At 28.1% G+C, this 13,969-nt stretch overlaps 1 long non-coding RNA gene across 1 annotated transcript; it reads left to right on the top strand.

Annotated features, from left to right (window-relative positions):
* The first annotated feature begins 4,947 nt into the window (after window positions 1-4,947).
* On the top strand, window positions 4,948-10,862 carry LOC139425968 (uncharacterized). Its single transcript, XR_011637139.1, has 2 exons — window positions 4,948-5,126; window positions 10,559-10,862. It is a non-coding gene; the product is annotated as an uncharacterized LOC139425968 (long non-coding RNA).
* Window positions 10,863-13,969: the final 3,107 nt, after the last annotated feature.

Here is a 13,969-nt window from a genome sequence, read left to right as displayed (position 1 = left end):
GTACTCCTTTATGCTGGGGCAATAGATGACGATTTCGTGTTGCATGACGGTAGTGCAATGCCGCTCAGGGCTCGCATCGTAAAGGATTATCTTCAGCAGCAAACTTTTTACCGCATGGAGTGGGCAGCTTGATTACCGGACTTGAATCCGATTGAGCATTTTTGGAATGCTTTAGGAAGACGCATAGCTGTTTTCAATCTTCCTCAGCAAATCTTTGACACGCTTGCAACAGCTTTGCAAGAACAATGGCTCGCATTCCCAACGGACCTGCGAGGACGTATAATTGTAAGAATTATACATCGCTTACATGTACGTTATTGCTGCCAGAGGTGATACATACTCTAATTTCTGTAACCTACTCTAATTCTGTCCATACATACTCTAATTTCTGTTACACCGTAATTTTCTGGTTGACGCTTTTTTATGACATTTTATACATTATTATGTGCACTATATTGCGTGCCAATTTCATGATATTCATTGCGTAACTTTCTGAGTTGTGGTCATTTTTGTAATTTTTCTTCAATTTATGAGAACCAGAGTGATCACAAATAGAAATCTTATATATATCTTTTAATCTTTTTACTTATTTTATATATTTTGGTAACGAAGTTTGTGACCCCATGTGACTTGAAATGACTTTCTGTTATATTTTTTTAATTGTATCGATTAATAATGAAGACAGCGACTGTGATGACAAAACTGATTTGGATAATGCTTGTTTTGACGTCAATACCCGTGGAAGAGTACATGAGGTTAAGATAGACGAGGTTAATGATATAGGTTAATGATAGATGATGTTAATGATAATGATTATAGATGAAGTTGATAGCTAGATGTTGATAGCTAGAAGCGAAACACGAGAAACTAATAATGCGCGATGTTTTGTTGTTCGGTATTACTGCAAATCTAACCTTTAGAAAGATGATTGCAGATGTCTATGAGAGTGGAAAGACACTGTTTTAAACTTTATAGATTACAGGGGAATATATATTTCGGTTATATTTTCATCATCTGCGGAGAATAATTAGATGCTTTGCCCATAATTAATTTTTTCGGTGTGAGTAAGAAATCAAAAATAAAAGAATGAATAAATAATGAAATAAAATTAACGTTTTCAAATAAAATATCTAATAATTGCCTAGATGTTTAATTTAATGGTTCAGTACAATTAACAGCAAAATAATTTATAGCAGTATAGTTAATAACAATAATTTTAATATTTATAGTTTAATAAATAATAACAAGGTAATTAATAACGAGAACAGAAATAACAGTAACGTAATTATTCATAACTAACAAAAATATAGTTATTCATAATTATAACAATAGAGTAATGTTCAAAATTTTTCTCTCCCCTCGCCTCCCCCAAAATAGAAACTAAAATAAATTCGGAATTAAAAAGCTAAATATTTAAAAATATTTAAAAATTTTGTGCTTAGATATCGATGACAGAAAGGGTTAACTTTAATGTTCTGGTCGGTTTTAAGGAAACCAATCAGGTGGCACAAAGTCACCATCTTGAAACAATTCTTTCAAAGCGACAACTTTATACCACGGAAAATACTTTTCTTTTTTTAATTTTTCCACTTAGACTAAAGTTTTACCTATGACATAAAAAAAAGTGTTGTGTCGATATATTTTTCAAAATGTTCTAAACCCTACGTTGCAGAAAAAAAAAATTAAAAAAAATTAAGAAGGCGGCTCAAAATTACTCCACCCTGTTTTAAAATACATTTTCAAGACTTTTTTGTACGGTAACGAATAATTAAAAAATAATTCTAAAAGATCCTTGCATGGATTTAAACATATGACTAAAGTTACGCATAATAAGTGTTAACGAAGAGAGAAAAATCTTAAAATTGAAATTACCTTTAGGAAAGTAAAAGTTCTGAAAAAACGTTTTCTCCATTCATCATAACATTACGTATGCCGTTAATTGTAGGAGTAAATCGTTGACAGATAACTTTAATTTCTTTTCTTTTTTTAAATATATATTTCAAGTATGTAATATTGATGAAATAGGCCATTGGATATTTACAACAGATGGCCAATATTTGTTTTTACAAGAAAAACTCGTTCACTTTATGATTATCTGATAAGACTTTATTTTGCGATCCTTTGAGCATGTTGAACTACTCGAAGGCAAATGTATTTAATACCTGAATTTTTGTATGTATTTCGGAAACGTATATTGCGATGATTGTCAGATGTCTCAAAAATTATGAAATTATTAAAAATTATTCGATGATATTTGTCTCAAAAATTCACGATTTGTGCATTTATTAGATGGGTGACAAGTGGGATTTATTTTGGCTTCTAAATTTTTCATTTGCATTTAAACCGTAATTAACGCTTTCCAAACTTTCCAAATTGATTACGAATAACAATAAAACATTTCAGGCAATAGACATATACCAAAATTACAAAAATAGATCAAATATAATCTAAAATATATCAAGTAAAGTGTTTTTTCTATTCTTTGGGTGATGAATTTGCCTCCTTATTGTGAAATAAGAATACTAAAGAACGAAAACTTTTTATAAACCTCAATAATCCTTTTTAATTTACAACAATTAGGGAGTGACTCAGGGATTGCTTTGGGTAAAGAAATTTCTAAATATTTTGTTTTGAAGAACACGTGGAATGCAGGAAAATTAATATTTGATTTTGTGGGGAATATATTTATGGGCTATGTCAACCTTCATCTATCAAAAGGTACCTCTGGTGTCAAAAGAAGGGTTCGAACCCACGCTCTCTTTCGAGAACCAGAGGTACCTTTTGATAGATGAAGGTGGACATAGTTCATAAATATATTCCCCACATTGGTGACCCGGACGTGATATGAACTTGTCAACATCGATGGATGGTCCACATTAAACAGTTGATTTGCTTAATATAAACCGCTCAAAAAAAAGGATCTGGTGAAGTAAATAAAGTCTCCCGGTAATAAACAATATAGCAAAAAAATAAGCAAAATGCTGTAAAAAAAATAATGAGCGAAATGCTATAAAAAATGATGAGCAGAAAATGATGAAAAGGAATAATAATAATAAAAAAAACAGCATTAATCAACTAGAGGTAATTGTTCATCGAATTCCATCACAGATAAAATTCTGGACTAAACTACCACTATAAATATTGAATACCAATTCACTAGTATATAACACATGTTAACTTTTCTTGAGGTACCTTTTGACAGATGAAGGTTGACGAAGTCAATTAATTAAATCCCCTCAATACAACCAGAACAATTTAACAATGTTCAATATTCCGTAACAAAATTCTGTTTATTTCAATAATAACCTCTTACTCACCTCTTAGCTCGTTTAGATAACATGACAGTCATGTTCATGATTTTTTTGTCATACCTATCACGAAATCTTTAATATTTCCCATAAATTTCAGCCCTTCAGCGACAAACTTGCAACCCTAGTCATAATATGATTGCAATTTAAAGTTTTGTACATCCTATAAATATCTTATTCCCTCTTTGCATGATTCTTTTTTTAAAAAAGCGTAATAATAGTCTTTAGCTACAGATAATTAAGGGACATTTTTCGTAAATTTTGACGCATATTTATTAATGAATATGTGGTTCAAAAACAATCTACTAAGACTAAAAAGGGTTCAAAAATTTTCAAATTTTCCCTCTGATGAGAAAACATAATCAAAAATTGAGTAAAATAAGAAAGAAGGTAGAAAATAGAAACATTTTTATTTTAGCTAGTAAATATAAAACAAACATTGTGTGGCGTATCCACACCAATATTTCAGGTATTGCATTAGCCATAATATTTTTTTCGGATACAGCATCACCTCCAATTTCTACTCTTTCCGCATCATCCGTCAAATTTAATTTTTTTAAAAAATGTCGCAGTACTTTTTCTCAACAAACATGAGCATTTTCGCAAATTTTTGCCATCTTTCTTTTTATTTAATATTGATTTCAACTTCGTAATGCAAAAATTATAAAATATTTCAAAACGCTCCCTGTTAGAAATTTCTTGGAAAACGTGGTTAAATGACAATTTATTTGATCTTTATTTTACCATATTTAAACAAAACAGTCAAACAACCATAAATAAAATGGTTTTCAAACTGTTAACTGTGAGAAGAAGCATTTAGTAACTGCTTTCACTTAATACAGTAAAACAACCAGAATTTTATAGCAGCCACTAGGCCCACCTAATGAAACCACTTGCAGATGGGTGCCTATTATAGCCGAGATGACTAATCTGTCATGTCAATCTCATGAAGTCACAGCGTTGACCGTGCTAGATGTAAAGGGTTTCAAAACCATAAAGGTAATAAATGTTAGTTACTGTAAACTTTAGGGTTAACTGAATGTACGGACTACTGCAGGTTGTTTTATCATAATTTTAGAGGGAAAATTCTAACAGAGTATGTCCCCTGGTATTAGAAAAATCTACATAAAATTACACAAAATAAGAGCTTTAGATTTACTAATGTTTGGTATGAACTAAATAAAACTAAATAAGACTATAGCAAGTTGATTTGGTTTTTCTCAAACTGTCTACCACACAATCGAGGACTAGGGCTAATGTTTACATTTGTTCTTGGACTCACCACTAATCGACGTAAAATACGTTAAACCGTCTTGTGACCATAAAAAAAGTGGAAACATTTTGACCTAATTTGCTATCAAAGATCTCAGTTATAAACGCAAACTCAAATTTGTTTCGGTATACATTCTTCTATGCTGCGCAAAATTATTAGCATTTCGAACTTTGAAAACTAAACGAATCGTTGTTAGGTAGTCGAAAAGGTTCGATTCAGCTGCGTTCAACTGTTTGTTTTAAGTTTACTGCCGTCATAAAAATACAAATAGAATTTAGATAAAAACAATATTAAATATTATCTGATATTTAGTTTCAATTTGCTGTAATATACTTTCGTATCGAGACACTTTTTCTCTCAGTAAGTTTCTTCCATTGATATTACATAGAGCATTTTCAATAACAATGAAAATACAAAGAATTCTTTGATAATTGATTTATTTTAGTTAATTAACTGTATTTTATAATATTGTTTATATTGAGAAATGGATTCCATTGAGATTTTATTGTTGATTTCTCTGTGTTTGCTAACTACATATTGTCTTGGTATGTAGAATATCTGTATTCGAATTTAAGCACTTCACATAAATTTAATTATTTGCTTAATTTTAACGTGTTGTTAGATTATTTGAAAGCGTTATTTAACTTCTAGTTATAAATTATTAATTAAGATGAATAACGGTTAATATAAGATATTTTAAAAAATAGGGAAAATGGTAGACACATAGCCAGTTTTTAAAGTTAATAACTAACTAAATAAATAATAATGGAATTTGTGCTTAGGTTGCACCTCTTTTTGGAATTAGGCATTATAAGTGATAAATCTCCGTGTTTTCTTCTATATTTCTATCTAACAAATAAGCTACGATTGATCTGTATCTCTATATTTATTTTAATTGGTATTTTATATAACTTTATTAATAAACTATACAAGAGAAATTTAGATAAAGCTATATATTTTCTTAAAAGAATAAAATCGTTTCTTTTTCCTACTCTGATCAATTTTCTTGTTTTTTTGTGAAGGAAATAAAAGATTTATATTTTTATAGAATCTAAACAACGTAAAATAATAAATTATAAAAACAAAAATTAAGATCCCAAACTCTTTCAAAGATACTCAATTTTTTACATAACTTACTAAAAACTAGGGGACAAAGTTATTTGAAGCACTATAAACGGCATGTCGCACTTAGATAAATGTCTAATAATTCCCCAGTGCAAATCATTTCAAATTAAAATTTTAAAATTTTAAAGTTATAAAATTTTTTAATATTTCCATTTTTTACAATTCAACTTAAATTTGAAATGCAATACAGATTAAAATATGAAAATGAAAAAATATATGTTCATTGAAAAAATAACTTTCAAAATTATTTAAGTGCTTAAAATGAATTTGAAAATAACTTAAATGCATTATGATATATTTTATAAGTTGTAATATTAAAATATAAAACATTTAGCGGATACATTAACTGAAGAGAAACATGTTTTGGAAACATAATATTTATTATAAATTTCGTTTCTTATTGAATAATCTCTGCTATATAAACTAAATTCTGAAACGAGACAGCTCATGGAGGACCAGGGCCTACTGTGCCCATCTCAGTTTTCTTGACCATGGGCTCTGGGGAGCAAGAGCATATGTTCTGGTTGGGTAGTCAGCCGAACCAACATCTCCTAGAGACATCACGTAGTATTGGCCTTACCTTTACTGCATATAAATCGTCAGCAGTTATCTTACACTGTTATAGTGAAATACTAAAAGAAAATAAAAATATTTTTAATTCTAAATAGATAAAATTTCTTTGAAAAAAAAAACGCGCTAAAAAGCAGCAGAAATTTTAAAAAAAGTAGCAATAAAGGAAACGAAGGAAATAAAAATGAAAATATGACCACTGATGCCGACGTCTTCAGGGGGTACCGGCCCCGGTAGCCATAAAACAAAACCATTTCTAATTGAGGGAGAAGTTACTGTTATAGTGTTTTACTTTCAACAATAAAAAATTATTAAAATATTTTCTTTTAGTCATGCTTGATAAAGATATTTTGTTAACTATTCTTAGATAATTTAATGGAAAAAAAAACTTAAAGTATGAAGCAAAATATTAAGTATTTTTTTTTACTTCGGAATTATAAGCCTAATTAATCAGTATAACTTATTTAAATAAAAGTATAAATTACGAAAGAAAGTATTACTGTAGGTGTATATAAAACTATTAACAATATTTTGTTTACATTTTTTTTCTAGTAATAAAATAATCGTTATATTCATAATATACTTCAATCCAATCTGAAATCTTAATTTTGATGATACTTGTACATTGGTTAGAAAATTTTTCAAGCGAATTGTTGGCAATTGACAACTAAAGTGGCAATTTTAAATTAAAGTATGAAAAATGTAATAGAAAAAAGACGTAATAAAAAGATTTCAAAATTTCATTTAGCATAAAGTCAATTTTAACAAAATTGACTTTATGCTAAATTCATGCTTCATTTTTAATCGAACACATTGAACGATTTATCAATTAAAAAAATAAAATTTCGAATAGGAAACTTTCTCTACTATTCAACGGACTAATTAAGGCCATTAAATAGTGGAGAGATGGACTAATTTAATAAATTATTTAAATTCATTGAAATTCCTCAATACGCATTGACAAACGCGTTACTCTTGTATGAGGCATGGTCACCATCTGATGACGTCAGAGCTAGCAAAGAAAAAAGTTGTGAGGCTTTCGTCTCTAAGATGTGCTGCCCGAACGCGGAACCACAGTATATAGTTCCCAAGTAAGATAGATAGATAATGCGCTATATTTAATGTAATTATGAATTAAATTGAGAATAATATGCATGGTATAATTTCGGTAAATGATTACTAAATTTCTTTGATTTCGCTGATTACTTTTTTTGTATTGATTCTTTGATTTGCTCATTTTGATTGGCAACAAATTTGAAAATATTTTATCAATTTTTATAATAATATAAAATAATAATAATATTATTAAACTATAATAATAAATTGACAGTACAATACTTTCTGCAATTTGTCTAATTATACTGTAGGTAATTCAAGTTAACTTTAATAAGCTTACATTAGTCAGAAAATGGGCCTTGATGGCATTCGGTCCTTTAACATGAGTGCATAGTGAAGAACTAAATTTTACACCCTCTCTCTGGTGGTGGTCCACCGATTCCAATCAAATATCAACTAGCCTGTTATGCTCTGTTCTTATGTAAATTTTAAAATAGTGCTTCATTATCAATCACTATTAAAATAGTGCTTCATTATCAATAATGTTATTGAACTATAATAATAAATTGACAGTACAATATTTTCTGCAATTTGTCTAATTATACTGTAGGTAATTCAAGTTAACTTTAATAAGCTTACATTAGTCAGAAAATGGGCCTTGATGGCATTCGGTCCTTTAACATGAGTGCATAGTGAAGAACTAAATTTTACACCCTCTCCCTGGTGGTGGTCCACCGATTCCAATCAAATATCAACTAGCCTGTTATGCTCTGTTCTTATGTAAATTTTAAAATAGTGCTTCATTATCAATCACTATTAAAATAGTGCTTCATTATCAATAATGTTATTGAACTATAATAATAAATTGACAGTACAATATTTTCTGCAATTTGTCTAATTATACTGTAGGTAATTCAAGTTAACTTTAATAAGCTTACATTAGTCAGAAAATGGGCCTTGATGGCATTCGATCCTTTAACATGAGTGCATAGTGAAGAACTAAATTTTACACCCTCTCCCTGGTGGTGGTCCACCGATTCCAATCAAATATCAACTAGCCTGTTATGCTCTGTTCTTATGTAAATTTTAAAATAGTGCTTCATTATCAATCACATCACACTCCCCTAAGTAAACGTTTAAGACCAATCAAATTTTTTGTTAAATTCTGAATGATGATTACAGATTCTTGTTCATGAAATTGAACTAAGTTCAATCGAAAAAAAAATGCGACAACTTTCAATATGGAGTTCTGATTTTTATGTCAAATGTTTCCTTTATACAAGAGTAATAACTCAAAAACTTTTTCTAATAATATCTCTTACAAACCCTTCCTTATGTCCCGCATGCATTTTTTTAACCCACTTGTGTCTAGTGTGCTTTTAAAAGTACTGTTACTTTTTTCAAGAAAGGATGTAGCGCAAGTGGTTTATTACTCAGATCAATCTATCAGAAACAAGGTCTACCAAAATAAATTAAGAATATAAACGTATATAAATGGATCTAAAGTAAGGCACAGTACTTTTTTAAAGTGGTAGGTAACAGAAAGAAATATCCACTTTGTGTAAATAAATATGTGTTACCGATTTTTTTTCAAATAGTAGTTTTTCATATATATTGACCGCTTTTTGTGCCAGCGCATATATGAGTTAAATGCAAATCTAATTACACTTGGTCTTAAAGAGCAAATAGAAATCTTTTATCCTAAAAATTGGCAGCTACTGGACAACTTACAGTACGATTTTCTTTCTTTTTTAGAGTCAGATTAAAAAAAATGCATAAAAATTTACTATCGTCACCTAAAACCTGGCTCATTGGTCATTCAGCATCTTTTTTTTAACAGCAACATTAGCTGGGAAGATAGGCTTTCTTCGTATGGTGCAGTTTCACTGTTATGATCAAAAAATAACTCTCCCAGAAAGTTTCAAATGAAAATATAACAAATTTTATGTTGTTTTTGATGATGTAAAAATACCTACAAAACGAAGTAATACAGGCTTAAATTAAAAATTTACACAATAAATATCAATTTCTTAAAAAAAAAAAAAAAACGTTTGCGACAACGGGGAAGTGATAAATTAAAAGAAGCGAACTTCATCACAAAAATAGAACTTTTTTTCGATATATCTGCTACTAATGTGGAAGTCTTGATGAAATAAAATGAAGTTGAAAAATTTTAATAAAGCAAAAATAAGATATTTTTCCTGTAGCATTGTTGGGATTAATTGGCAGAAAACTGTTGCACATGAAAATAAATAGGCAGACGGAAAGGAAAGCAGAAAAAATTCAAAGAACGATATTAAGAACAAAAAGAAGCATTTTCCACTACAAATAATGATACTTTTTCTCATCAATTTCTGAAGAATCTTCCTTCGACGACGAAGATTTTAAACCTCCATCTGAATCATCCACTAGTAAGACAAGCGAACATGATCTTCAATAATCCTGAAGTATCTTCGGCATTAGATCGAATCAATTTAAGTGACCATAATGCTACAGCTGTAGTTGCAAAGGCTCTTTCATGATATTATGAGAATCACGTTATCACGATGTTCAATTCGAAGGGAAAGTTAAAAGAAAAAAAATATTGCTAAAAAATAACTTTAATTTACTATTGTTACTACATTGGGTTGGAAAAGATATGCCCGGCATTTACGGATCCCAACAAAGTGCTGATCATATTGCAAAACTTATGTACAGAAATGGCAATGAAAAACATTTAGGTGTCCCAAAAGGGCAAAGAAGTAATATTTGAAGCAGATTGCTGCATAAGAGCTTTTAGGGAGTAGAATCTGAGAAAATATGTAAAAGATCTCATATTCGACACAACAGCTAGAAATACAAGACTTCAAAAGGTTGCCGTGTGAGAATTAAAAAAGCTCTGGAGAAACAATTAATATGGATTGCTTGTAGTTATCATGTGATGGAAAGTGTACTTTCTTCTGTTTTTACGCATTCTTTTGCTCCATCACGAGGTTCAGCTATAAAATTGCTTAAGCTTTACTCAAAAGGATGAAAAATAAAGAAAATTCTGTTCCCGCATCTAATGAATATTTTAAAGTTCAATTTCAGAAGGATTGCGACAAGAGATACTAATAAAAATCATATTATCCTAAAGTAGACACAGACCGACTCATAGGCAAAAGTTAAAAAAAATCCTAAAAAGATTTTTAACGGTATAATTTAGTTATCGCAATACTGCTGTAACATGTGCTTTTTCTTTTTTCAGAAGACGCTCTTCAGCGTGGTGACAGCTGCAAGGGTATAGCCGATGAAATGTTTCATGTTTATATCGAAGAACAGGAAAAATTGGTTGAGCAGAGGAGGTTGGAGAAACTTTTAGATGCAGAAAAAGCTCAGAACCAAAAAACCACTACATCTGCAGTAAAAGAGGATTTATAAGCCTATTGTGAAAATTACAGATAATCAATCAAGAAAAAATAATAAACAAGAATAATAAATTTGTCGCAAAGGAACCAATTTTAAATTTAAGAATTTACACCTTGTTACTTTAATAAATTGAATGAAGAAAATTGTAAGGATTACTCCATTAAATTTAATTCACTCATTAATTAAATTTAATAATTATTATTAATTAATTAATAATTTATTATTTTATTAATTATTAAATTTAATAGATTTAAATTTAATAGATAGATTTTAATAGATTTAAATTTAATAAATTTGATATTTATTTATTAATTATTAAATTTAATAAATTTAATATTTATTTATTAATTATTAAATTTAATAAATTTAATATTTATTTATTAATTATTAAATTTAATAATTCATTAATTAATTTAATTTTTCATTAATTACTCCATTAAAAGGATGTGATATTAATTAAAATGTATTTTTTTTAGCATTAAATAAGAAATCGGAGATAAAAAAGAAGTAAAGAAAGGACAAAATACAGGGAAATGTTAGGGCATTAAGTTGAAGTGTTGTTTCTCGTAAATGAAACTAAGTGTTTTTTAAAAAGATGAAAATAAAATCTTCCTCAAGTTTAAAAAAAGTAGATTATATGGATAAATAAATTGTGTGCACAGTGCGCAAATTTAAAACGTACCACCCTGAATAACTTTTGATCTAATGATACGTTCCAGGACTCAATCTTAAATTTTGTATTTTGCCATGTAAAATAAAATTATATTCGTTAAAATTATGTAAAAAATTATATATTTTACAATTCAAATTTTTTTCTGACTACTATTAGATAATATGATAAAAAAGGATAAATATTTATTAAAAGCTATTTTTTTGTATGGAATTATCTTTGGATAAACGAATTTCATAATTATGTGAAAAAATTTTCAAATTCGCTTAAAAAATTTTCGAGGTATGGCGAAATACACAGAAAGCAAAATTAACATTAAAGGGCCCAATCTTTTTATTGCACTCCTGACAAAACTATTGGGTCCAAATTTCCCAGATTGCTGCTACCCCCTATATTTTGGGGGTCAAAAATCCGAATAATCCATTGAAAAAATTTATATTTATTCAGAGAAAGTACTCTTTGAGTTAAATCTCGTTAAAATCTCGTCTACACTAATACCCCTTCGAATCTTTAAGAGTGAATCCTAGAATGGGAAGATCAGATCATTAGATTAAAAGTTATTAAGGGTGAACTGTTTTTTTGTACATTAATTTACTTTAGGGAAGAAAATTGATTTCATTATTTTTTATTGTAATTAATTCCATAATGGCAACAAATTACTTGTCTGAAACATAAACTGTTTACTAATAAGTGCACAAGTTCATTATTAGAAAATGATTTTTTGTGATGAGAGTGATATTTATCGTGTACCACTGGATTAACGGTATAAATATTTAACAATTTTCTTTTTTAGATGGTTGAATAAATTTTCTCGACGTATCTTCGAAAATATATTTCTAAAGTATTCCGAAATAATTCCACCATATATTGAAATTCATATAAACGAGCAAGTTACAGCGTGTTTTGTACTGACACTTGCATAATTAAGCTTCGTAAACTTAAAATGGCATTAACACAAAATGATCTTTTTATTCGACATACTCTACGAATTTAAGCGACTGGTTTAAAAAAATAAAGGTTTTACATGTCCTATCCATTACATGAAGTATTTTGAAATGTGTTTATAATTTTTTTTCTTAATCTAATTTTTAAATCAATTTTCATTGAGTTTGTCATAATTTTATTAAAGGTTTACATTATTCCTTCAATATCTTACCAATTTTTTTTCTAAATATTCCTGTTTGATAAACGGTAACGTTCTATTTAATAAATTAGTTTATTAACTTTAAGATAAATTAACGCTTTTTACCAAATAAAACGATAAATATGTTAAATACTTGTAAAATTTGATTTGGGCAAAAATTAAATTTTCATTAAAAGATAAAATCTATCATAAAACAAAATAAAATTCTCAGCACTTTTATTAGTAATAACTGATTATTTTAAATGTTGCTTTCATTTATAGAGCTATTTTTATCTGTATAATTAATATATTCATCGTATTAATTCTTAGGTAAAAATTATTAGATTATCGAAGAAATGGTTTGATTTTGATTTCTTCCCGATACAATTATGTTCCTTTTGAGCAGTAATTTTTATTATTATTAAAAAAGTTTTAGATTTTACTGTCCAGATGAAAGGTTTTAAATAATAAGTTTATAGGAAAATTATATTTATAATATGTATTCTGTTATTTAGATTAAAGATGGTAACATTATAATAATCATAAAATATGAAGTAAAATTTAAATCGATTCTATTCTTTGATGGAAAAAAAAAAACTTCTATAATTTTAACTTTTAAATTTTATAAACCTTTCAAACTTTTATGATCGTAAATTTTTTAGAGTTTTTTTTTAATTTTTGCTAATAAATTTCGGTCGTGTGTTATTGTTTTACAATCGCTAAAAATTAGAAAAGAAAAAGTTCTATGCTAATTTTTGTTTTAAAAAAAAAACATTTCTTTTCAGAAAAAAAGATCTTTTTTTAAAGATTTTTAATATTTAAATCAAATATACCTATGACTAATCTTATTAGCATTATTCAACTGGATAGCTTCTATGAATAATTTTTTTTTCCAGTTTTTATTTATGTTTATAGTGATTCAGTGATTTTAGTCACATAGATCTAATGGCGCGATAAAATGTTATTATCAATAGTGTTACACATTTTAAAAAGACTTGCTGTATTTGTTATTTTAGTGTTTCCTTGAGCTGGTTTTGTTTCATCTGTTTTATTGATCAATTTATTTTTTGGCTATAAGGAATGTGCGAAAGGTTTTCCATATTACATTCTTTTTATCATTAAACTGTTTTAATGTATTTTATATTCTGTAGATGGCAGCACTAAGAAAACATTAACTTCGTGTAACTTATCTAGGGATATTATAAACAAGATTCATCAGTATTGTTTATAAAATTTGAAAAACAGAAAAATGAAGAGAGGTAGAAACCCTTTTTATGTGAAGCTTAATTTCACTGTTTTTAAATTTTTGGTTCAAATGCGACAAAATCGGTGAAACAAATTGAGTTTTTAGGAACGATTTTTTTTTTTAAAGAAGAAAAATGTAGTAAATGTAGTAGAAAAATGTCCCCTCGATCTTGAAAATATTACGTCAATATAAATTTTTTCTGAAAACATCT

The sequence above is a fragment of the Parasteatoda tepidariorum genome, chromosome 7 (assembly GCF_982258835.1).
Source record: "Parasteatoda tepidariorum strain Cologne lab strain chromosome 7, Ptep-v5.0, whole genome shotgun sequence".
Taxonomy (NCBI): Eukaryota; Metazoa; Arthropoda; class Arachnida; order Araneae; family Theridiidae; genus Parasteatoda; species Parasteatoda tepidariorum.
The sequence above is the reverse complement of the archived record's forward strand: the minus strand, read 5'-3'. Positions and strand labels throughout refer to the sequence as shown.